The sequence below is a fragment of the Pipistrellus kuhlii genome, unplaced genomic scaffold (assembly GCF_014108245.1).
Source record: "Pipistrellus kuhlii isolate mPipKuh1 unplaced genomic scaffold, mPipKuh1.p scaffold_m20_p_10, whole genome shotgun sequence".
NCBI classification, from domain to species: domain Eukaryota; kingdom Metazoa; phylum Chordata; class Mammalia; order Chiroptera; family Vespertilionidae; genus Pipistrellus; species Pipistrellus kuhlii.
This window is the reverse complement of record NW_023425405.1, coordinates 51,741,315-51,767,883: the sequence shown is the minus strand read 5'-3', so window position 1 is coordinate 51,767,883 and position 26,569 is coordinate 51,741,315. Positions and strand designations below refer to the sequence as shown.

At 40.6% G+C, this 26,569-nt stretch overlaps 1 protein-coding gene and 1 pseudogene across 2 annotated transcripts in view; both read left to right on the top strand.

Moving 5' to 3' along the window:
* Positions 1-4,241: 4,241 nt before the first annotated feature.
* Positions 4,242-4,796, top strand: LOC118714596 (annotated as a pseudogene).
* A 12,019-nt stretch (positions 4,797-16,815) lies between these two features.
* The window catches only part of SLC26A3 (solute carrier family 26 member 3), a 36,395-nt gene continuing 26,641 nt past the window's right edge, over positions 16,816-26,569 (top strand). Inside the window, exons 1-2 of one of the 2 annotated variants that reach the window (XM_036429775.2) lie at positions 16,865-16,962; positions 25,208-25,311. The gene's annotated coding sequence lies outside the window, so the exon portion shown is untranslated. Of the gene's footprint in view, positions 16,963-25,207; positions 25,312-26,569 lie in introns of both variants that reach the window. The other variant, XM_036429774.2, reaches the window with a different exon arrangement.

Sequence of the window (26,569 nt, the reverse complement as noted above, 5' to 3'; positions counted from 1 at the left end):
ACAGAAAAGATCCAGTGTTCGTGGACACCACTCCCCAGAGGGGACCCAGCACCATCTCCAGAAGAAAGCCTTCTCAAGTGGGAGAGGCGAGTTGCTGGACTTTCCACCACAGAAATGCATTTGTGTCCTTGGCACCAGCTTCCCCCATTGCGGTTACCATTATGGGAATCTTCTCCAAACAAGGAAACTGTAGCAAGGAAGGCATAGAGAACACATACTCCCTTTTTTCAAATTGAATGCATCTGGGTGCAGGTTTCAAGTGTACAATTCATTAAAACATCATCTGTGCCCTAGCCAGTCTGCTCACTGGAGAGAGCATCGGCCTTCGGACCGAAGGGTCTCGGGTTCAGTTACAGTCAAGGGCACCTACCTCAGCTGGGGTGCATGCACGAGGCAACCAATGGATGTGTTTTTCTCACATCAATATTTCTCTCTGTCTTTCCCCCTCCTTCTACTCCCTCTCTAAAAATCAATGGAAAAATATCCTCAGGTGAGAATTAAAAAAACACAAACAAACAAACACAAAAACACACAAAACATCCTCTGCACACTGCATTGTGCACCCATTGCCCCAAGCAAAGTCTCTTTTCAGGCCCGTTCCCCTGCCCCCTTGCCCATCCCCTCACCTATCCTTTAACTTGCTCATATACCTTAGTGGTGGTGGTCAAGCTAATAAGTGCCATCTTCAAAGCAGAGTTCTGTCAAGAATGAGTAAGTTAACAGCCAGCGGCAGACACTGTGCAGACATTGCAAAAATAGATGGAATTACAGCAAAATGAGCTTGATGTATTTGCCTGCTCACAACTCTGGGAGATGTGTTTGCTGGTAAGCTGCTCGTCACAAAACCGCCAGTCTTGGGGCTGTGATCTCTGGCAACTTGCATTCCCTCTGAAAGGTATGTGTGTGTGTGTGTGTGTGTGTGTACACGCTCGTTGTGATAATGCATAGAACTTATACTTTGCCATGCATGTTTCTGCAGTTGATATTGTGTGAAACCTGGAAGGGTGGTCTTTGTGGACAATGGTAATTTTGGGGCTGGGGAGCCAGCTTAGGGTGTGAAATTTTACGTGGACCTCTGCTCTTTAACTGTATAAACATTTATCTGTGTCTCTATGTCTCAGTCTGGTGTGGGGGAGGGTAGGAGAAATCTGCTAAATACTAACAGTCTTACTTCAACCTCCTATACTGCACAAAGGTTCTAAACGTAAAGAGCTTTCTTGGGTTGCAGTAGCTCATTGGTTGTTCATGCATTTAAACAAGATGGTCTCCAAACTTTTTTTTAAAAAATGAAAACATATAATGACATTTATGGCTCACCTGGATAATCCAAGTAATCTCCCCTTCTCAAGATCCTATTTGCAAAGACAGATATGTGATGTGTTTTGTTCATATTTTTATTCCCAGTACTTAACACTAATAGGTATTCAACAAATATTTAATGGGTGGTTGGATAATAAATTAAACAGGCTTATCTTGAGATATTGTTTATTCATTCCACAAGCATTTATAGATCATTATTATGCATCAAAAACTTCACTAGTCACAGAATGTACAAGAACAAAACTTGAATTTTAGTGGGAGAATCAGGCATAACAAAGGGCACAGATAAATAAGCGTGTAACTACCATGTGATAAGGGTCAGCAAAGGAAAGTGCCAGGATGGATGAGAAAGAATAAACGGGTAGGTATCAGCAAAGGCCTCTATGTGGGAGTGATGTTGTGAGCTGAGAGCAGAAGGATGAATTACAGGTAAGTGAAGAGTAGGTGGATTATTCCAGGGGACAATAAATGCATAGTCCATGAGGCAATAAAGAGATTAGTGAGTTCAAGAAACCAAAGGAATCCAGAGAAGCTGGAGTGTAAAGATCCAGAGGGACCTAGGAGGGGTACTGGCAGGGCAAATAATGAGGCTTTGTCAACACATTATTGATTTTGAATTTTATCCTTGACATGATAGGAATTTAAGGAGATCTTTGGGGGGCTGTTATCCAACCTACAACAGTGTTATAATAAAAAAAAATAATAATAAAAAAATAGAAAGACTGCCTTTGCCCTGTGGCTCGGTTGGTTGGAGCATCATACCATACACCAAAATGTTTTGGGTTCAGTTCATGGTCTGGGCACATATCAAGGCTGCAGGTTCAATCCCCAGTTAAGGTGGGGATGGGAGGCAACCGGTAAGGGCTTTTCTCCCCTTTCCTCTCTCTCTTTAAAATTAATAAAGATATCCTCAGGTGAGGATAAAAAAAAAATAGACTTAACCTCAGAAACCCATTAAAAGGGTCTCAGGGACCCCAGAGGTTCTAGTGGGCTGCTCTATAAAGACCCAGAATAATAGTGGTTTAAACAAAACAGGAATCTTCCCCCCCCCCCCCCCCCCCCCCCGTATAGAGTTAAAGCATCAGCAGTTCAAGGCTACCATGGCAGTTTCAGTGTCAGAGACCCAGAATCCTTTCTCTTTGTTCTGCCTTAATTTGTAGGATTCAAGATGGTTTGTCTTCAGAAGAGTTACCTTTACCTGTATAATTACTGTGTCCCAAGGCTATTCAAGGGGAAGAAGGAAAAGATGGAAGGAGTGCATGCCTTGTCTTTCTAAGAACAAGACTCAGAAATTGCATTCATGTCTCCTGCTCATATCCTATTGACCAGATCTGGTCACGTGGTCACACCCAGCTGCAAGGGTGCTTAGAAAGGTAGACTTCAGCTAGACCATCATGGATTCAGCTAAAAATTCTTCTGGAATTGTGTAGTCCCACCTCAGTTCTCATTTTTAAAAATCTAACATGATGATAGAGATCACTAATGCCAGCAGAACCAAGAAATTCTCAAGGGAATGAAGCCAGACCAACGCTTACCCAAAAAGCCTTTTTTAAAATATTAAAATCTATTGATTTGGGGTTTTAGTTACTTGCAGCCAAATGCTATCTAGTTCAGTAATGATACAGCATTTCCCCAACCCGAAAGTGAGAATACTGGATTTTACAAGTTCATATGCATACAGGGAATTATTTAAAACTGGATCCCTGACAAATAAATTAAGGGAAATGGTCGCTAGGGTTAATACAAGTTCCTTATTATTGAAAATTCAGTCACAAAAAAATTTTTTTAGAAGCTGTGAACACTATGGATTAATGCGTCTAACAAGTCATTAGGTATAACTCAACACAAAACTAAGAATGTCTTACTGGCACAGAGTCGTCATGGTATCAGGAATCTTGGCTCCTTTCATCTTGTTCTGCTTTTCCTAGAGTATCCACATGATCCCAAAGATTAATAACTTGCCACTGGATCTGAAGTCTCCTCAGCAGGAAAAAATGGAAGAAAGCTCATTTCATGTTCTTCTAAAGGGCATGAATTTTTATTAAGAAAAATAATCTATTACTAATCCCTTGGGTTTTACCAAGAAGAGAAACAAGGGTAATTATTTACATAGTTTATACTGAATTTTAAAACAATCGTTTATTATGAAATAAATCATTGAAATAAATCATTGTATTATCATAGGGTGTGGGGGAAAGTTGAGGTGGACACACATTTTAGCAGCCAATGTTGAATGTATAAACAAGAGAAAAATCTCAGCAAATTTCTTAGAAAATCACATTTAAAAAAATGTCAGATGCTGATTTCTGTTATAGGAACCAGGATCTTACAATCACTATCTTAAAATTTCAAGTAGATAAGGAAATGTCCAATTCACATGCTTGGATGTCAAATTTCCCCCTTTACAGACACAGAAAAAAACATCTAATAACTTAAATGTGAGGAAATGAATTTTTTCAAATTAACAGAAAAACGGATAAAGAAAAAAATGAACACTTGCAAGCAGGTGTTCAAGGGGGTCTTAGGCTGTATTGCTGAGGCTGGTCTACTCAGACCTTAATAGCATGCTTTGGAAGAGGAACTATACAGTCAAATCTCTATTTCCCACAACATTGCTTTGGTTGGTGAACAAAAAGACTAGCCAGTGTGTGAAGCTGGGGATGTTAGAGCCGCTCATCCCTCTGCCCCACCCGCCCGATCAGGCCTACTCTCCTCTCGCTACCTCTTGCTATAGAAACAGGGATTTGCTGAGAGAAACATTCAGTTTCCCTTTTACCCCTACACACACACACACACACACACACACACACACACACACACACACACACCAGGGTTGAGATGGCAAGAAGACAAGAGGCTGCTGAAACTGAGAGCAAATATTAAAAATGACCCACAAGACCCCCCACCCCCCCCCATCTACTATGAGGATAAAGAACATTTTCCGCAATCAGACTGTTGACATTTCAGAAAATGTCAATCTCACTCTAGAGAGAAGCACAGTTATGGTGAAGTGTCCCAGAGGCACCCAGAAAAGGGACTTCAATCACATCAACGTAGAACTTTGTTTCCTTGGAAAGAAAAAGAAGATGCTCCAGATCAACAAACAGTGGGAAAATAGCAGGGAACTGGCTGCCATTCGCATCACATATAGTCATGTACAGAACATGATCAAGGGTGTTACACTGGACTTCCTTACACAATGGGGCCTGTGTATGCTCATTCCTTGTCAGAATGTTCTCTTGTCGAAATCAGAAATTTCTTGGATGAAAACTACACCTGCAGGGTTTGCATTGCCTGTTCAGTATATCAAGACTACAAAGATGAGTTAATTCTTGAAGGAAATGACATTGAACTTGGATTCAACTGTTTTGATTCAGCAAGCCATGGCAGTTGAAAACGAGGATATCGGAAAAATTTTGGAGGGTATCTATGTTTCTAAAAAAGGAACAGTAAGCAGGCTGATGAATAAGAACTAAGTTGTCTAGCTACAGAAACAGCAAGAGGCCAGATGATTCCTCAGTCTTATTTGTGACATTTTAAAGATGTAATATAAGCCATGTGTTTGGGGGAGGGGGGGGGCGGTGAGGAGTTCCACAGGGGGGAAAGAAAAAACAAGCCATTGGATGGAACACACTGGAGATTTTTCAGAGCTCTATAAAAGTGCAAAGAAGTAGATGATAACATGTAGGGTTGGTAAGTAATTTAATTAAATATAAAATAATGAGTTTTTGAGCTTAGCAGTTAGGTTCCTAAGGTATGTAGAATTCACAATAGCCTGTCATCTGATCTTGATTGCCTTTTCTTGCTGAGTTAGCTTGGATCAGATAGGTGTTCTAGAAAAATACCTTTTAATGTTACTGGAAGTTTAGAGAATAGTCAATGGCAATCCTGTTTCCTGTTTGTTTGTTTGTTTGTTTGTTTTAGTAGAGCAATGGAGCACTAACTGCAAATACCTAAAAGTCAATTGTCAATTTGTTTTAATGAATTTTGTCAAGAAAACTCCTCTTTTTTCCAGAAAGGAAGTCATTTTTCTTTCCCTTTCATACCCAACTGCCCATGACTTATGTGTTCTCTCCATTCTGTTCCTCAAATTTTGATTATATGGTATTAAAGTTGGCAAAACTAACCTAATCTCTTCATAATGAATACAATAAAGATCCAATGATTACAAATAGTAATACTAGTACAAGGAGTTCTTAAACTTACAATAGGTTGACTTACTCAAAAAGGTATAATAAATCAAAAGATTGTGAATCAACTCTGATGTTCTCATAGGAACAATGCTGCAATGGTAGGTCTATACTTTTTTCTTTCTGGAACTGACCACAGCACCACATAACCAATTCTAAGTTATATGCCTACCTACTATACAATAACACACTTTCTAATGTGTACACAAATCAATTGCCAATGCAGCCTAATGGTCAAAGTTTAAGAATTGCGTTTATTTAAGGGGGCCTGTGGAGAATTTTGGCAAGATGAGCAGTGAGGCCTTGAGGGAACAGTGGAGCACTCCTAGAAATGATTGTGCCCAGGGCTCAGGAGACAGAGTGGTTCCTGGGAAATGACCTCTGTCAAGTGAGATAAGATAAGCTCACCATTCAGCACCACACACCAGAACGGAGAGGGCCTGAGGGTTGGTCATGAGGAAAAAAAAAACAAGAATTTGAGGTACCAGATGGTATCTCCTTTTATCCAAGCTTTCCTTGGCTCTGGGAACCTTTTATGCAAGGCATATTTGCTGTGCTCATTTTAAACTACTATTTGCTTCTAGTTCCTCTGTTTTTGGCCATTGGAGTAGCAGTGTCTGCCCACCGTAGGAGCACATACAGAAGAAAAATGGAATTGTCACCTGGTTCCCACCAAAATCTTTAAAAATCTTCAAAGACCAGTGTTTTTTAAACAGATACAAAATGATTTAAAAAAAAAGGTTACTGTAGTTTTTCTTCTTAACTAAATCTATTGACAAAACCAAAAGTTTTATCTTATTCTTAATTACTTATTGATTAGCCTTGTTTGTTGACAAGTAACATGGGGTAATAAACAGGGAATTCTTTATTATTCTGTATATTTCCATAAAATGAAATACTTTTTTTTCTTTTTTTACAATAAGCATATGTAACTTTTGTGCCAAAAGAAGCAAAAATAGAATATGAACAAGGTAGCCTGAAAAAAAAAAAAAAAAAAAAAGGTAGCCTGGATGTTGTTGCTGCTATTTGCAATTATGAAACATTGCTACAGGGGTTTGGTCAAGATGGCTAACTAAGTAAACATGGTGCTCAGAACCTCCCACTATCACATCAAAATTACACTAAATTACAGAATAACCACCAGTCAGAACTGCCTGACAACTAGCCGAGCAGAAGTCCTCTAAGGAAGGATACACTAGTAAAGAAGAAGCCATATTGAGACTGATAGGAGTGGCGGAGACTTAGAACAAGCTGGTTCTACAGTCACGTGAGGCAATTAAAAATCGGAGGTATATCTCCAATACAAAGGTGCCCCGAGCAGCAATGGGTCCTGGCTGCACACCAAAACCCCTAATCCAGGGTTCCAGCGCCACAACTTCTGCCTTTAAGAACCAGCCAAGAGAGCGGCTGAGACGGAATGCTGTTAGAGTTTCAGGTGTTCCTCTTCAAAGGCCCTGTCAATGGACTTACCTAGTCAGACTCTCTCTCTCTCTGAGTACAGTGCTGGGGAAGCAGCTTGAAAGGCACCAGGGACAAATGGGAAGGAACTTAATTGTCTGACATCAGGACAGGGCTGGGAGGGGCAGCTTTCTCTCAGACAGAAGTGCTGGCAGAGGCCACTCACTGTTCCTTTTCTGAGTCCTCACCTCAAAGAGCTGGCAGGCAGGCACCATATCTGAGTCTCCATCAACCTGGCTAACACAGTTTGCCCTGCCCTGGTGATTCCTTGAAACCCTGCTCCACCCAACTTATAGCTGTTTTCATGGCTTTTCCTTACAAATGGCCTCTCTTGGCTCATGCTGTGGATTTTCATTAAAAAAAAAAAAAATCTCTCAAACAAGCAGCACCTGGCCTCTGTGCACCTTATACCTCTTGCTAAGTGGCTTATGCCTGGCACTAATGGCAGCCAGCCTTAGTTCACAGCTTGGCCTCACCTGGGCACCTCCAAGCCCAGAACAAGTAGCAGATCACTCTGTAGCTCATACCGAATGGCCCCAGGCAGGTCACAGGTGGTGGCTGACCTTGCACTTCCTGGGAGGCCCCAAAACCAGTGTACTGGGTGAATAGCTTCAGAAATCACCAATAAGCTTATGGAACGTTTGTGCCAAAAGGTACAGCCCAATGGCCTCCATGAGTGACATACTCAAGGAACAGACTCAAAGTTTCACTGAATCAAATCCTGCTCTGTGGAGTTGGCTTCTGCACAGCAGCTCTTGTGCTGTACTTGCAGACAGTATTTGCAGCTGATGGGCCTGGAGATCAGTCCCTCTCAGTGAAATGCCAACAACAATCAAGGCTCAACTACAATAGGAGGGTGCACACAACCTACACAGGATTTGCACCTGGAGTGCCCAACTTGGGTAACTCAGGCCTACAAAACACTTACTACTTAAAGGCACTCTACCAAATCTGGGAGACATCACAGCTCTAATTAACACATAAAAACAAACACAGGGAAGCAGCTAAAATAAGGAGACAAAAAAAAATGATAATTCCCAAATGAAAGAATAGAAGAAATCTCCAGAAAAAGAACTAAGGCAAGCAAACTACCAGATACAGAGCCCAAAACAATGTTTATGATGCTAATGGCACTTAGTGAGAACTTCAACAGCATAAGAAAGGACATAGAAACCATAAAAAGAATCAGTCAGTATGCTAACCAAAATGAAGAATAAGTTAAGTTACAGAGAATCACAGTAGAGTAGGTGAAGCAGAGAATTAAATCTATGACTATGAATACAAGGAAGCAAAAACACCCAATCAGAAGAGAAAAAAATATCCAAAAATTTTAAGATAGTGTAAGGAGCCTCTGGGACAACTTCAAGTGTACCAACATTTGCATCCTGCGGGTGCTGGAAAGAGAAGAGAGTGAACAAGAAATTAAAAACATATTTGAAAAAATAATGCTGGAAATTTTACCTAACCTGGTGAAGGAAATAGACATACAAGTCCAGGAAGCCCAGCATCCCAAGCAAGTTGAACCGAAAGAGGCCCACACCAAGACACATTATAATTAAAATGCAAAAGGTTAAAGATAAAAAGAGAATCATAAAAGTAGCAAGAGAAAAGCAGTTAGCTTTCCATAAGACTGTCAGCAGATTTCTCAGCAGACACTTTGCAGGCCAGAGGGAATTGGCTCGGAATATTAAAAGTGAAGAAAAGCAAGGACCTACAACCAAGATTACTACCTAGTAGGGCTATCATTTAGAATCAAAGCACGGATACAGAGCCTCCCTGACAACAACAAAAGCTAAAGGAGTTCATCGCCACCAAACAAGCATTACAAAAAATGTTGAAGGGTCTTTTTTAAGAAGAAAAAAATATCAAAAGAATGAAAAACAAAATGGCAAGAAATACATATCTATCAATGATTACTTAGAATACAAATGGACTTAATGTTTTAATCAAAAGACATACAATGACTGATGGATAACAAAACAAGATCATTACATATGTCGTCTATAAGAGATTCACTTCCGATCAAAAGACACACACAGGCTGAAAGTAAAGGAATGAAAAATATATTTCATGAAAATGGAAACAAAACAAAAAGCTCAGGTGGCAAACAAAATAGGCTTTAAAACTAATTCTGCTTCTAGGTATGTATCTGAAGAATCCCAAGCCACCAAATAAAATATATATATATATATATATATATATATATATATATATATATATATATGTTTACTGCATTTTTTACAATAGTCAAAATATGGAAGCAACCTAAGTGTTCATAAATACATGAATGGATAAAGAACAAGTGATGCATATATTCAATGGAATGTGATTCAACCATAAAAAATAATGAAATCCTGCCATCCGCAACAACATGAATGGACCTAGGGAATATTATGCTAAGTGAAACAAGTCAGACAGAGAAAGACAAATGCCAGATGATTTCACTTATATGTGGAATCTAAAACACAAAATAAACAACAAGCAGAACAGGAGACTCATGGATAAAGAGAATATTTTATGGTTGCCAGATGGGAGAGGGATTAAGGAATGGGTGAAAAAGGTGAAGGGATTACAAGGAAGGAAGTGCATATTGGTAGTTACAGAATAGTCATGGAAATGTAAAGTACAGCATAGGGAATACAGTCAATCAATAATCCTATATAATAAAGAGCTAATATGCTAATTAGACTGAACAGCAAAACAACTGTCTGGATGACCTTCTGGACGAAGCCCCGTGCATGCATTTCATGCATCGGGCCTCTAGTCTATAATATATTATAAAAGCATATTATGCTAATTAGACCAGACGTCCTTCCGGATGACTTTCCAGACAAAGCCGGAGCTGCAAGGGAAGCTGGGGTCCTGGTGCCAGAGGGAAGCTGGTGCCAGCAGCCGGGGGAAGGAAGGCCTACTCTTGCAGGAATTTCTTGCATCGGGCCTCTAGTATTCTAAAAACTATGTATGGTGTCAGATAGATACTAGATTTATCAAGGTAATCATTTGTAAGTTATATAAATGTCAAATCAGAGGGTTGTACACCTAAAACTAATACAATATTGTATGTCAACTGTAATTTTAAAAGGAAAAATGTGGTGTTTTTTTTTTAAAAAAGAACATTGCTGCAATGCAAAATTTTTACATGTTTGTGAACATGTATCTCTAAGATAAATTCTTAGAGAAGTAGAAGATTAGGCCAAATAGTGAGTGTTGTTAAACTTTTTTAAAAGCATATTTTATTGACTTTCACAGAGAGAAAGGGAGAGGGATAGGGAGCTATAAACATTGATGAGAGAGAAATATCAATCAGCTGCCTCCTGCACACCCCCTATAAAGGATGTGCCCACAACCAAGGTACATGCCCTTGACTGGAATTGAACCTGGGACCCTTCAGTCCACAGACCAACGCTCTATCCTTTGAGCCAAGCCGGTTAGGGTGAGTGTTGTTAAATTTTAATGAATATCTTTTAAATGTTGATAAATATTGCCAAATAAATAATGTATACTAATAAATACCTATACTCACAGAACACAACAGACCCTTTCATTAGAACAAATATTTTTCAAACTGTTTCGTCTGGCAAGACTGACAGATGGATAATGTTATTATATTACAATTGTAAGTTGATGCATGAAGTTTTAGACATTCTGAGTTTGAGGAGTCCCAGGGTAGCTTCAAGGGAGCATCCTTGTGGGCAATTAAAAGTATAAGGTCTGCATTTGAATGAATGGGAGGCATAGAGATACTGATTTTGAAATCATGACCATCAAGAGAAGCAAGTTCTCTCAAAGAGAAAAGCAGAAGAGCAAAACTGAGCCCTTGGGACAGAAGTGATGGCACAAAGAAGAACCTGCTATAGGGAGACTGATAAAAGACCAAGAATCAAAATTAGTCAATTAAAACTATACACAGCAAAGAATGAGAGTTCCAGAAAGTAAAAAGTATAACATGTTGGATTAAGAACTATAAAAATGGGCAACAGACACCCTTTGGTTTGGCAGAGATACAGAAATGGATTTATTCAGTCTCATTATTATCCAGATGTTAGAACTCTTGTGGACAATATCTATGTTGGAAACCTTTACTGTTTACTAGAAAATTCTACCATGATAAGGCTGGTGCAAAACCTAGCCAGCTCTTTAAACTCCCTCAAATATGGATTTGACTCACTTCCAAAATATTAAGTAATGTTGGCAATAAAGTGAAAGGTAGTTTCAAATGACCAGTCTGGCCATCCCATCCCAAAGTACTGGCACACCCATGATTTTACTGGGAGTCCTAAATCTAAAATGAAGACTAGCAATGGGAGGGAGACCAGGAATGATGAGGACCAAAGATTATAATGTTAAATTTAAATATAAAATGCAATTCTTGCCCTGACCAGTTTGGCTCAGTGGATAGAGCATTGGTGTGCGGACTGAAGGGTCCCGGGTTCGATTCCAGTCAAGGGCATGTACCTTGGTTGCAGGCACATCACCAGTGGAAGGTATGCAGGAGGTGGCTGATCAATGTTTCTCTCTCATTGATATTTCTAACTTTCTATCCCTCTCCTTTCCTCTCTGTAAAAAATAAATTTATATATATATATATATATATATATATATATATATATATATATATATATTTTAAATGCTGCTGTAGGAAGGTTTGTTGGATTTTGTTTTTTAAATCCTCACCAGAGGATAATTTTTCCATTGAGGTTTTTTTTTTCTTTCTTTTTTTTAGAGAGAGAGAGAGAGTAAAGAGAAGAGAAAAGGAGGAGAGAAAGCGAGAAAAACATTAATGTAAAAGAGACACATCAATTGGTTGCCTCACACACATGCCCCAATTGGGGCTGGGGATCCAGCCTGAACCAAGGTACATGCCCTTGACTGGGAATCCAACTCACAACCCTTTGGTTCTCAGCTGACGCTCCACTGAGAAAACTGGCTGGGCTATAAGAAGTTTTATCATACAACTACATACAATAAAACAAACAAAAAAAATAAGCAATAAAAGAAATGTAATTTATGTTTGAACAAGAGTCATGAGCCCCGGGTGACTATTTTCAAGTTTGTACAAAGTGTACTTCCTGTAAAAATGTTTCTGCTTTACCATCCACTCCCTTCCTCAACTACCCTTCACCCCCAGATATATCTGAGGATGACTTTGACTCCACTAAATCACTCTAACCCAAGAGTTTCTCTTAGATTATATTCTCTAGGATCATTCTTTTTCTCTTTTCTACTCTTTTCTAAATCATTTCAAGTTTTATCAAAATAAAAGACATCAGAAAGTTTAATTTGCATTGGTTTGATGATTACTGCTTGGTTTTACTCTTTTCTCTCCATTCTGAGTTTCCATCTGGTGTCTGGTCTCCTCTTGACACTAAGAGGGGTTAATTGAAACTCATGTTAAACTTGGAATTATCTTCTTTGATGGATTGGAATCCTTTGGGGGTCGGCCTTTATGAAGTACAAAAGACTAACTGCCTCATTTCCTAACTCTTTAAGAAACAGAAAAAGATTCTCTCTGTGGGCAAATTGAGCCTTTGAAAACGCAGCCTGGGATCCATTAGAAAAATCAATGTGATTTTAAGTCTAGACATAACAGTAAATCTAGGGGAGGTGAAGTTTTGTTCTTCTCTCCATGACAAGAAATTTGTGTCCTGGTGTAATTCCTGCCAATTTTGTCAATGAAGTCTGGGGAGGCACCTGCATTATTGATCTTTTCAACCAAACACTTGAAAGGTCAACTCAGAAGAAAAATCAAGTTAATTCTTTAAATGAGTCCCATAATTGTTATACACAAATTGACATAACTGACAAATCAGGGTAGCCAAAATATTAAATCTGTTTACTCTATAATTTTTCCTATTTCTTGATTTTTGAAAATCTGATGGAAACTATGGGCCATCTTTCTTGAAAATTTCAAACTTGTGTGTGCACGTGCGCGCACACACACGCACACACACACACGCACACACTCACATTTTTGCAGAGCTTTAATAGAATCCCTGATTTCTAACCACAGATTCTGGGCACCCAGATAGGCACTTCTGTTACATTTAAATTAAATTTGACTCATGGAAATTTTATCTAGAGGCTCTTACTTGGTGCAAATATCTTGCCCAGTCTGGATAAGATCATTTAAATGTCCCTTTATGATATGCATATTTTTGTGATTTATATAAGAAATATTGCCATTCCAAGGCTTTAATGGAATTCTTTTTTCTTCTGAAAGTTTTAAATTTTTTGCTTTTTACATTTAGGTCTCTAGGCAACCTGAAAAAAATTTGTGTGTATGGTGTGAAGTTGGGATCTAAATTTTATTTGTTCCACATGGCTAGCCAGTTGTCTCAACACCATTTACTGAATAGTTAGTTCATCCTTTCTTTACTTTAACGTAGCATAGATAGAGCACTGTCCTAATTACGAAAGCTTTGTAATAAAGATACCTGACAGAGTAAGTCTCCCCATTTTTAGGTTTTCATTGCAATAGCATCCTATATAATAAAAGGCTAATATGCAAATAGACCGAAGGGCAGAATAACCAAACAACTGGTCACTATGATATGCATTGACCACTAGAGGACGTGCATGGAACATGGCAGGCATCAGCAACAGGTGGCAGAGTGTGGAACATGGCAGGCATTGGCAACAGGCGGGCATTGGTCATGGTGGGATGGTGGAGCAGGTGAGTGTGATCACCAGAGCAAGGCAGGGTGCGGGACACTGTCATCGGGGCAAGCCTCTGGTGGTTACTGAAAATTCTTTGCTCCTGCACACTGCAGTCCTGCCTGGTGCTCACATCTGCTGCTGGCACCTGGGGCCATCAGCAGGTGCAAGCAGCAGCTGCCAGCCCCAATCACCCCTCAGGGCATCTCCATGCCCCCTGCTCCTGAGAGGCAATCGGGTATGGCAGGCGAATCTTCTACCCACTGCCGACAATGGCCCCACTTGCACCCACTGCTGGCACTGGAGCTGCCACTCACACCCATTGCTGGCACCCCATGCTGCTCCCAATAGCTTGGCACCATCAGTAGGTGTGAGCTGCAGCTGCTGGCCCCGATTGCCCCTGAAGGCTTTTCTACCTCCCCCTGCTCCTGAGGGGCAATGGGGGCAGCAGCTGCTGCCCACACCCACTGCTGACACCAGCTCAAATCGCTCCACACCATCAGCAGGTGGGAGCAGGGCCAGCGCTATCAGCAGCAGGAGCAAAGCTGCCAGCAGACAGGGGACCAGGGACCATGGTTAGAGGGGCCGGGAAGGGGTGCAGAGAGTGGGCTGAGACCCACCCCTGTGCCCACCACAGCCTCTGGGCCACAGTTCCTTTGAAGGTGCATGAATTCGTGCACTGGGACCCTAGTTTAATATATTAGATTAATTTGAGGGAAATGTCTTTATGATACTGAACCCTCACATCCATGAAGATGTATGGCTGTATGCTTTCCTTTTTATCCTTAATGATATTTTGCAGTTTTCTCCATAAAGTTCTAGTATGTCTTTGGAAAAGATTTATTCCTACTTATCTTTGGAGGTTTTGTTGCTATTCCCAATGCTATCTTTTTTTATATTACATTTTCCACTTGGTTTTTGTTAGTATATAGGAACGCTTTTGATTTGTCTTTGTTTCTCTTGTATTCTATTAACTTTGCAAAACTCTCTTAGGTGTCCTAAAATAAATCACTTTTAATCTGATGAGTGAGTCTGAGATTCTATCTTATATGCATTATTTACCAATGTTTTCAGCAACCACACCGAAAAGCATGATTTGATCAATGCACAGTAGAGTTCTGAATAAGTGCTGTACATTTGTTAAAATAATTAAAAGAAATATTCTATGCTTTACATAATGCGATAGCTAGTTCAATTACACACTTGGTTTAAGCTGGAGCTGAATTTAATAATACAGGTTATATTATTTTAGAACAAATGAATGTCTTGTCTACATTCTTTTGGAATTGTGTTATATCGAATGTGATTCATTCATGTAACTGTCATTCAACCAGTTCCGTAATAGATTCATCCTAGTTACTGGGCATACAAGATTGAATAAGACCAGCAAGCTCCCTGCTTGTCCGGAGCTTTCATCCTAATAAGGAAGCCAACCATTAAACAAGTAGTTAAAAAAAAATAGTTTGCCAAAACCGGTTTGGCTCAGTGGATAGAGCATCGGTCTGTGGACTGAAGGGTCCCAGGTTCGATTCCGGTCAAGGGCATGTACCTTGGTTGCGGGCACATCCCCAGTGGGGGGTGTGCAGGAGGCAGCTGGTCGATGTTTCTCTTCTATGTTTCTGACTCTCTATCCTTCTCCCTTCCTCTCTGTAAAAAAAATCAATAAAACATATTTAAAAAATAAAAAATAATAGTTTATTTTGAAATGATGATGCTATGTTAGAAAAGTACAGGGTGTTATGAGGGAATATCACAAGAAGAGCTCATTTAGATTTGGGGATCAGAGAAAGTGACCCTAAAACTAAGTAATAGCCAGAAAGAGAGGAAAGGAGGAGAGCATTTCAGCAGAGGACACACTGCCTGCACAGAGCTGGCAAGGTCAGAGGGCTCCAAAGCAGCTCAGGGGCTGGAATGGAGAAAACAATGGGGAGGAAGGAGCCAGAGGAGGTAGGAGAGTTGGGCAGGGGGATCTCATGCATGACTTTGGAGGCCTTGTATTGTAAGGATTAACACTGGCTCCTTGAAGAGGACGAGCATGAAAAGATCATTCAGACTACCAGAGGGTGAAGAGACTGGAAGGGTTAAAAGAGGAAGCAGGAAGTGCCACAAGAGGCTATTGTGAGAGGTGGTGGTGGCTTAGGCTAGGGAGGCAGGAGTGGAGATGAAACAGTGGCTTTGTAACATGGTTTGGAGGTAGATTCAGCAGAATGTGGGGGTGATGGGTTGGCTGGGGTGGACAGAGTGTTCATAAGAGGAAGTGCAAGGTTGATTCCCAGGTCTCTGACATGCCTAGAGGCCGGCATTTTGTCCCAGAACAACAACAACTAGAACTGGCACACATTTGGGGCGAAAGATCAAGAGTTCAGATTCGGATGTGTCAAGACAGAGATGCCTCTGGAGCTTCTAGGCCATTCACTATGTGAGTCTAGTCTAGAGGGCTGGAGTTAGAGACTTGAAGGTCACTGGGAACCAATGGATGCCTACCTATAGCATGAGGGTAGAAAGAGAGGAGAGAATGGAGCCCAGGTTTGGATAAAAGAAGAGGTGGTGGAGAAGGATGAGGTGAAAAATAAACAGAAATGTAGCAACAAAAAAAAATTTTTTTTTTAACATTTAAAAAATATTTTCAAGAAGAGTCTTCAGCAGGCCAAATGCTTAAGAGGGTAAGTAAGATGGAAATGCGAAGTGTTCATTGGCTTCCGTAGTAAAAGGTTTACTGCTCTTTGAGGGAATAGTGGAGGGCAGAGGGGCGGGAAATTAGATCCAAACAGAGGCGTGCTGCCTGGAATTGGGAGAGCTTCCTAACAAGGGCCTTTATCATACAGGCGTTAGCCTGCACAGCATTCTCCTGCAGCTCGAGAGAGTTCCATGGAGACATCCAGGCAAGAAGCAACATCTCTGAAATCCCTTCTAACCTGGTAGGTAAAATGTCAGGAAGGTCAGCTTTGCTGAGATTTTTTTTTTCTTTTTACTTCTATTCGCACACCTGCTGTACAAATCTCTGCAAACCAATGAGACACACACACGTGCCACGGGTGGTATAAACCGCACAAGGAACTTGAGGAAGCTGTTATCATCCCCGCTGCTGATCATGGTCTCAAAGGTCAAGACCACACTGGAGTCGTTCCATTGTTGTAAAAGTTAATGAAAGTTAGTTATTAAAGCTGACAGAAAGGTAATTCCCCACTCACTTACATATTCTATATATAGACACCCTTGCGCATATGGATGCATTCGAAGGCTAGAGATCTAAGTGAATGGACACTCGCCCTTGGAGTGGGGTTACCTTAACTCAGAAAGGGTCCGCTGTTGCTGGAGTGCTTCGCTGACTGTGTGTCAGGTAGGAACCAACTTTATGAAAATCTTACTCAAACTGGTTTTCTGTTTCGTGAAAATGGTATATTTTCTGATCAAAACCTATTTAGGACAATTGGCTAAAAACGTATGTATGGAACCTTAGCAAAGTGAAGCAAATACTTGAGTAGAATTTGATTTGACCAAGTAAGGGATTCTATGTGCTGTCACAAGGCTTGAATAGCTTTTTTCAAAGATAGCAGAGGTTTGTCCCTGAAGTGTTTATGTAATTTCTTTAATTCTGCACCCAAATCTGACTTTATAGTAGACCATTTGTTCCGAGGCCTGGCAAATAGGCCAGACTTTTAGGAAAGGTTTTTCCAGTAAAAAGAATAATCTGTTAGAAGGTACTGAGAAGAGCCTTTTGGTCCAGAAGTGAGGGATTTGTTTTCCAGACATCCCAAAAAGTCCAAGAAGGAGAAGAGTAGGAGAAAAGGGAATAGAAGCAAGGAGAATAGACGGTGAAAAGGAAGAGAAATATAGAAAAAAAAATGTCATGGGAAAGTACCTGAGTGCCACATGCCATGAGTAATATTACAGTTGACCCTTGAGCAATACAGGTTTGAATTGTATAGGTCCACTTTCTATGTGAATTTTTTTCAATATATACTGAACATGTATTTTCTTTTTCTTATTATTCTCATAACAATATTTTCCTTTCTCTAGACTATTATAAGAATATAGTTTATAATACATACACAAACTATGTGTTAGTTGACTTTATGTCATTGGTAAGGCTCCTGATCAACAGTAGTGTATTAGTAGTTAAGTTTTGGGGAACCAAAGTTATACACAGATTTGATGCCCTTAATCCTCATGTTGTTCTTGGATCAACTCTATATCATGCAGAGGTATTTATTCCACAGATTACCAGTCCTAATAAAATGAAATGTATTTCATTCTTTCAAAAATCAGGAAAAGATCACACAACATACTGTAAATGTGAAAGTGAGAAGAAAAAAACAGCTTACTAAAACATTGGAGTAAATCATTATTTTTTCCCCAAAGTAAATTTGTCATTCAAAGAAACAGTGTAGTGAACATTGGCCACATAAAGATAATTTCTACTAAGAAATTAAGAAGCTACTATTTGATTTCAGTTTACAGTAGATTAATAAGTGCTTTGCCTTCTCCATCTGGACAAATGAATAAGTATATATACATAAAAAAACAAATGCATCAATATCTACTAACTAACTCCTAGTCAAGTAGGAAACAAAGCAATTAAAAAAATGAGAATGGATATTTTTAAATTACTACAATAACTAAGTATTAACTTAGTCCAGCTTCTCTTCATAGCAGAAGTCTTCGGTTCTCTAAAGAAAAAAGAAGATCCTCATCCAGCCTTCATTTCATTTGTTAGGGACCAAAGGGGAGAATGAGCTCATGTACTTCAAGAAGACTGAGCTCCAGGCTACCCAAGCTCACATTTTGTACATGGGATGGAACTAGTATGGGCATGGGGGAAAGGCTCTTATGCTCAGGGGCAAGGGTACTGAGGTGCTTCACTGGAGTTCTGTCCTCTTGCCTTATCTCTCTTGGAATCAGATTAGGGCTAATACACACACACACACACACACACACACACACACATACATTGACATTGACATGGCAGAAAAGAGTATATATTGGAGAGAATCATTCACAAGAACTAGATCATTGTCCCAGTTCTGTCCCTTGCTAGCTATGCAACTTGGGAACGGTATTTGTCATTTCTGATCTCAATTTCTTTATCTGTAAGTTAAGATAACAATGCCTATCTTCTCTGTCTATTGCACATGCCCTAACTGGAGCCAGGAATAGAACCTGCAACCCAGGTAAGTGCCCTTCACAGGGAATCAAACTCTGGACCCTTAATTAGTGGTTAATTCTAACCACAGAGAACACAGGCCAGAGAAGCAAACATTTTTTTTTATAAGTAGAAAGAATACATTCTAAAATAATAATAAAAAGTACAGTTTAGTGCCCTAGCCAGGTGGCTCAGTTGGTGGGAGTGTCCTCCATAAACCAAAATGTTACAGGTTTGATTCTCAGACAGGGTACATACCTAGTTTGATCAATTGTACAGGAGGCAACTGATAGATGTTTCTCTCTCACATTGATGTCTTTCTCCCTCTCTTTCTCTTCCTCTAAAAAATCAATAAAAACATATCCTCAAGTGAAAATTTAAAAGAAAGTATAGTATAGTGAATATATAAACCAGTATCATCAGCATTATCAAGTATAGTATAGTGAATATATAAACCGGTATCATCAGTATTATGTACTTTACATAAATACTATTATACAGTGGGCAGGTTTGTTTATACCAGCATTGCCGCAAACACGTGAGTAAATGCACTGTGCTACAACATTAAGGCCATGACATCACTAGATGATAGGAATTTTTCAGGCCCATTATAATCTTACTAGAGGCCCAGTGCACAGTGGGTGCCTCAGCCTGGCCTGTGGGGATTGGGCCAAAACCAGCCCTTCAACATCCCCAGAGGGGTTCTGGATTGCAAGAGAGCAGGCCTCAGTTCTCAGGTGATGCACCCTAGAATTAGGCTCTCTCCTTTCTGGTTCTGGGTGCATCACCCAAGAACTGCAGCTGCCAAGTCACTGCAGCTCAGCAGCTCCTGCATTGAGCATTTGCCCCCTGGTGGTCATTGTGCATCATAGCTACCGGTCAAACGGTCAATTGGTCACTTAGGCATATATATATATATATATATATATATATATATATATATATATATATATATATAACCATCATTGTACATGCATTCCATCACTGACCTAAATGTTGTTATGTGCATGACAGTCCAAGATATGCATAAGAAAAAAATAGTTAACTCTTCTTGAAGGACCCCACAAAGATTTCAGAGCAACTTTGTATCTTATACAATTACTAGAGGCCTGCTGCGCAAAATTCTTGCACTGGGGGATGGGGGGCATCCCTAAGCCGGCCTGCATCCTCTCACAGTCCAGGAGCCCTTGGCAATGTTCGACTGACAGCTTAGGCCCGCTCAGTCGGACATCCTTAGCTCTGTCATGGAGGCAGGAGAGGCTTCCGCCACCACTGCTGCACTCGCCAGCCATGATACTGGCTTCTGGCTGACCAGCACTCCCCCTGTGGGAGGGCACTGACCACCAGGGGGAAGTTCCTGCATTGAGCGTCTGCCCCCTGGTGGTCAGTGCACATCATGGTGACCGGTCATTCCGTCATTCGGTTGATTTGCATATTAGCCTTTTATTATATAGGATATTAGGAAAGAATTCCTGACAAACAATAGGCCAATAAATACTTGTTGAGGGAACAATCATCAGGGACAGCTGAGTGTGTTTCAGGATGAACTGGAATTTTCCAGGTGTTGGAGGAGAAGAACATATTATAGATGAAGGAAGCAGTGCTGTGTAGGTGTGGAGATGTTAAAGGCATGGTGTGCTAGGAAACTGCTCTAATTGCAAAGGAGGAGGAGGAAGCTTGTGGGATAGGCCAGAGCCAAAATATCAAAGGCTTTGTATGCCATAGACAGGTAGATGCTTTATCATTAAGATAAAATAAATGGGTGAGAATGGAAAACTCCTAATTCCGGAAAAGCTCAGAGTAAACAGGAAGTCACAGAAAAGGTTGCAACACTAACATTGTCAGACAGGTTCCAATAGACTTTTGTCACGTAAGAACAGTTGTAAACTGGGTTTGCGTTAAGTCAATATTAAACTCAAATCCGAGACTTTTGCCTATGAAATTAAAGCTGAGTGGTCTCTCCTTACATACTTACTTTCAGTCTTGACCACAGCCCTACAAGGAAGGCAATGGCACCTCCTTTTACCATTAGATAAACTAAAGTTTGAAGTGCTTGCCCACAGCAACACAGGTAAGCAATGGAGAAGCAAGGATGTGGAGCCAGGTCTACTTAGCTGCCATACTCTCATGCTTTTCTGCTGTACCTCCTAAGAAAATTAGGTATGACTTAGTTTTTCAGCAGCATGGCCAAAAACAATAATTGCCAATGAAAACAATTGTTGCCTGGCCGGTGTGGCTCAGTGGTTGAGCATTGACCCATGATCCGGGAGGTCACAGCTCGATTCCTAGTCAGGGCACATGAGCAGGTTGTGGGCTCAATCCCTTGTAGGGGCCATGCAGGAGGCAGCTGATCAATGATTGTCTCTCATCATTGATGTTTCTATCTCTCCCTCTCTCTTCCTCTCTGAAATCAATTTTTAAAAATTGACAATAATCATAATAAGTTTAGTGTCTGAACTACAATAACGCTAAAACTAAGTTTCTAGTAGATGTCATAAGACCATTACAAATTAAGTCCCATAAACAGACTTCTTGAATAAGCAATGCAAAACACATGTCCACTATGGGCACTGAACTAGAGTTGTGGGAATTATCCATATGGTTTTGGTTTTAAAAAATCCAAACCTTTTCCTTTAGTTATCCTGCCTTGAGACTCTCGGGGGGAACGACCCTTACACCCTCAGGATCCTCACCTCAGTCCCATCACCTGTAATCGCTTTCCTAGTCAGCTTCTCCCCTTTCTCCAGGAGAAGATTGCAGCTTCGGAAACCACCTGGAAGGGTTTGTGCGATGATAGTTGTTTTCAAAGGATCGTCACTAAAGGATAGGGGAACACAGCATGTCTTATTTCTCCCAAGAAAATAGTGACTCAGTTCATATTTACATCTATAACATAGCTTAATGAATCACTTACCCTGCTGTGTTTCAAAAGGGACCGAGGCACCCTGGGATCACAAGATTTAATTAAGAAAGCATTGCTTGCCCCAGCCCTGACCCCTTCTGACCTCTCTTCATCCACATCTATGCCGATATCCTTTTCACCCAGCCACCCCTAGCCCCGAGATTCCACATCACCACCTGGCCCTCACCACCTTGTTTCCTCTGCTTCCATTTTGCTGGGCACCAACCAGAACGTGGCGTTTATGTGCCCTTAATTTGTGGCTCCCCATCAGCTGCCAGCTGAAGTTCCTCTCAAGGTGCTCACTGGAGCAATTCCTCTGCTTATCCTCCTACCTCTCCTCCAAGCATGGCTAGCAAGACAGCATGGATAGACCTGGAGAGTATTAGGTCTAGTAATAATTAATGTCGTTTTCTAATACTTTTTTAAATCGAATTTATTTAAACAATACAACAAAATTTAATCAACAATATATTTGCCGTTGTTTTCTACTACTTGTGCCCAATGGTCAGGAAGCATTTTAATCCCTCTGTTGTAAAATTCTTGTGATTTTGATGCAAAAAATTCGGTCAATGCATTTTTGAGGCATTCTTCATTATTAATTTTTTTTCCAAGAAGAAAGTTTTGCAAAGAACGAAACAAATGGTAATCAGAAGGGGCAATATCAGGAGAATATGCAGGTTGAGGGAGAACTTCCCATTCCAACTGGCGCAGTTTTTCAGCAGTGATTCTTGCAGTATGCGGTCGTGCGTTATCGTGGTGAAGAATTACACCCTTCCGATTAATCAGCACGGGTTCTTTTTCTCTTAAAGCTTGGGCTAACCTTTCCAATTGGGCACTATACACTGCACTTGTAATGGTTTGGTTAGATGGTAAAAGTTCATAATGAAGAATTCCTTTAAAATTCCACCAAACACACAACATCACTTTTTTCGCATGCAAGTCAGGTTTTGGCGTGGGCTGCGGAGCCTCATTTTTGTCCAACCATTGAGGCCGCCTTTTCAAATTAACATACAGCATCCATTCTTCATCTCCGGAAACAATTTGCTCTAAAAACAGCAAACAGTTTTGACGAGAGAGGAGCGAACTGCAAATTGTGACTCTTTGATTACGGTTATTGTCGGTCAACTCATGAGGAACCCATTTTCCAAACTTTTGGACTTTGCCAAGTGCACGCAATTGATTGGAAATTGTTTTTTGTGAACAATTTAAAGTTGTCGCAAGCTCTTGTTGGGTAATTTGAGGATTTTGCACCAAAAGAGCTTGAAGAGCTTCTTGATCAAAATTGGACACACGTCCTCGACCACTCTTGTCATCTAACAAAAAATTTCCCTTGCGAAATTTCTCAAACCAATGCTGGCATTTTCTGGCGCTAACTGCATCTTGACCAAGAGCACTACAGATGTTTTTTGCAGCCTCACTTGCTTTTCTTCCTAATTGGAACTCGTAAAGCATGCAGTGCCGCATATGCTCTTCATCCGCCATCTTCTTAGCCCTAGTTTTGCAACAAAAACCAAACCAAACACAAACTTTTTCAAGCAAAACTTGTTAATTGCACTTCACACGTTCTGTAGATACCACGTGTTTGAAGGTTATGTCAATACAAGTCAACACAAAGCAAGATTTTAAACGAATGTTTAAAAACGACATTAATTATTACTAGACCCGATATTAAGCTAAGCAAAATAAGCCAGTCAGAGAAAGACAAGTATCATGATCTCACTCATATGGGGAATCTAATGAACAACATAAGCGGGCGAACAAAAATAGAACCAGAGACATAGAAGCATGAACAGTCTGTCGAAACTCAGAGGTAAGGCAGGGAGGGTGGACATAGATTAGCCAATGAATGTGTATGTATATAGCATTACCTATGGACACAGACAATAGGGTGATGGGAGCCTGGGGGAGTGAGGAGGAGGTGGGATGGAAGCGAGCTGGAAGAGGTCAATGGGGTAAAGGGGGGACTTGTGTAATACTTCCAACAATAAAGATTTAAAAATAAAATAAAATGTGATGTTTTCAAAAACAACAACATTGATGTATTTTCCATTCCCTAAGGGCCAACTCATGAAATAAGGCTGGCTTCCTTCCGATTTCCCACTGACTGGCACAGGGGAATGTTTAGATCCTACTGAGGGATGGGGGAACTAAGTGAGAGTGGTCATTGAGTGAGAGGGGTCATTGAATGAGAGTGGTGGGGGTTACTTGTGTGACTGGGGAGGGGCTGGGGAACACCTGCTTGCCTCCCGGTTTCAAGTCACCACTAGTGAAAGCAAACTGCCAGCACCACTTCAGAGCATGTCTGCTCAGTTGTTCTCCAGCAGAAAGGGGGGGACCTCTGCAAGACTAGAACACTGAGCAGATCAGTGCTGAACCGTGGACAGGTCAGGGCCAAAAGATGCTTCTCAGAGGAGTGGGGCAGCAAAGCAGAGGTAACTTGAAGCCAGGTAGTGTTCGCCTAGTGGTTGGCCTGCAGGTTGGAGATGGATGGAACTGCACATGCCTATCTTAAGTGCTGGAAATATCAACTTATTCATAAACCAGAATAGTTAAAATGGAAAAATCTGAACTTCAGAAACTAATCCCAGGATTCAATATTTGTTCAGGAAAAAAAATTATATATCAATATATACTAAGCCCCAGGACCAAGATTATATAAAATGAAGGCAAAAAACTTAAAAAGAATGCAGACAAGAAAGGAAATATTAGTGGAAATCTATACAAATAAAGGTTAGAATTCTAAAATTATTAGAAGGAAAAGTCCCTGAGGATGAGTTTCAATCCCACAAAAGCCATTGACGCCGTAAGAAACCCAGAGAGAAATTTGAGGCACAAAGATAAAACAGAACATAAAAAGGTATACATTAATATGGATGTGATATTTGAAACTGGAATTGTAATTCTAGGAACCAAGGAAAATTTTATCAAGAATTTCTAGGGAAAAGGTAACTTGTTCAGGTTTGTTTGTTTTTTTAAGTTAAGAAATTCGTTGTTGTTGTGTGTTTTTTTGCCTGACTTGTGTGGCTCCGTGGTTGAGTGTCAACCTATGATCCAGGAGGTCACTGTTTGAATCCTGGTCAGGGCACAGGCTTGGGTTGCAGGTTTGATCCCCAGTAGGGAGCGTACAGGAGGCAACAGATCAATGATTCTCATTCATCATCATTATTTCTATCTCTCTCTTTCTCTTCCTCTCTCTGAAATCAATAAAAACATATTTAAAAAAAGAAATTCATTTTTTAATTCCTAAGTAATGTAGGCCATTCTCAAGAATCCTTGAAATGACGAAATGGAGAATGACATTAATTTGTGACTCCCTGCAGTTCTCTCAGCAGGGACACCATTGGGTGGTTGGTTCAGTAGCTCAGATTGTCGGTTACATGTGGAATATGAGGCAGCAACTTTGGTAAACAAGATTGGCAACAGGGGGGAAATCTACAAGACTGGAATGTGGCCATTAAGCTAACGCTCGCTTGCGCTCTCTCTCTCTCTCTCTCTCTCTCTCTCTCTCTCTCTCTTTCTCTCTCTCTCTCTTCTGAAAAGATTTGGAAGTTGCCCTGATTCCTGTCCTGAGCACTCACCTGCTATCCAGCTCTTGGTGTGAGGAGGAGGCATTGTTCAGTCTGTGGCAGGATGCCCAGCTGGAGGTATGAGGGAGCCCATTATAGAGCCCACTAAAGCCATCCTCAGGGAAGGTAGCGTAATAGAAATGAAGTTGCTTCTGCCACCATTGTCATTGGCAAAACAATAATACCATGACTTAGAAGAGAGAAAACATGCAGCAGCAAAAGGAAGAAAAGAAGTACATTCAGGGTTTTTCTTAAGGAAGAGAACTCATTTTCATAAACTTGGTGAAAATATGCGTAAAGCAACAAAATGATGGAAGCACTTTTTTTTTTTTCTGTTCATGGCGGCATCTGACAGAAATAAAATACACAGGACCTGAGTATTCATCATGTCTAGGTCGGATACCTCAGAAGATTAAAGCTGTTCTTGGAAGATGCTCCAGAAAACCTTTCAAGAGAGCTTGAAAAGATGGGAGAAGAGATAGAGATAAGGAGCAGGGAGAATAAGCAGCTTGGGGTGGGAGGAGGGTCAGAAAGAACAGGTAAGGGAGTTGAACAGTCATAACAAAGCTCAGAGGCACTCACGTTCTGGAAGCCAAGCCAGAGGGTGAACAAGAAGGTCTATATTGAGGTCAGAGAAGGCCAGCAGAGAGGACCTTAAAGGAGGCTAGGAAATGGGGTGATGGAGAGAAATGGGTGGTCAAAAAGAGATCAGTTGGGGTCAGAAGTTGAGGCTAGCATCAGATTCCTGGTTATAACTTGAGCTCTGCAAACATGCTGAAAATCCCCAGACTATGACAGAGCACCGTGTAACAAGCTACAATCTAATTTGAGATCATTCTCCTGGCCAGTGTGGCTCAGCGGTTGAGCATTGACCTATGAACCAGGAGGAGGTTATGGTTCCATTCCCAGTCAGGGCACATGCTCAGGCTGGGGGCTCCATTCCCAGTAGAGGGTGTGCAGAAGCAGCCAATCAGTGACTCTCTCTCATCATTGATTTTTTTTTATACTTTTCTCCCTCTCCCTTCCTTTCTGAAATCAATAAAAATAGTAATTTGAGATCTTAAATTAATAATTGTGATCCTGTCAGGGAAGAAAACTCTGGGTAGCAATAGACAACTAAGATAAGAGGGAGGGAAATGTGAAGTGTTCTCTAGAATGTTCTTTAATTATGTTCACATTAGACAGTAGAGAAGCTGCATGTTGAAGAAGAAATAGCAAACAAATCTGAAAACAGAAGTCACATTTTGACACTACCAGCTGTATGGCCTGAGAAAAAGCACTTAGATTTTTGTGGGGAGGAGTATGCTATTATTCTTTCATTTGCAAGAAGAGAACA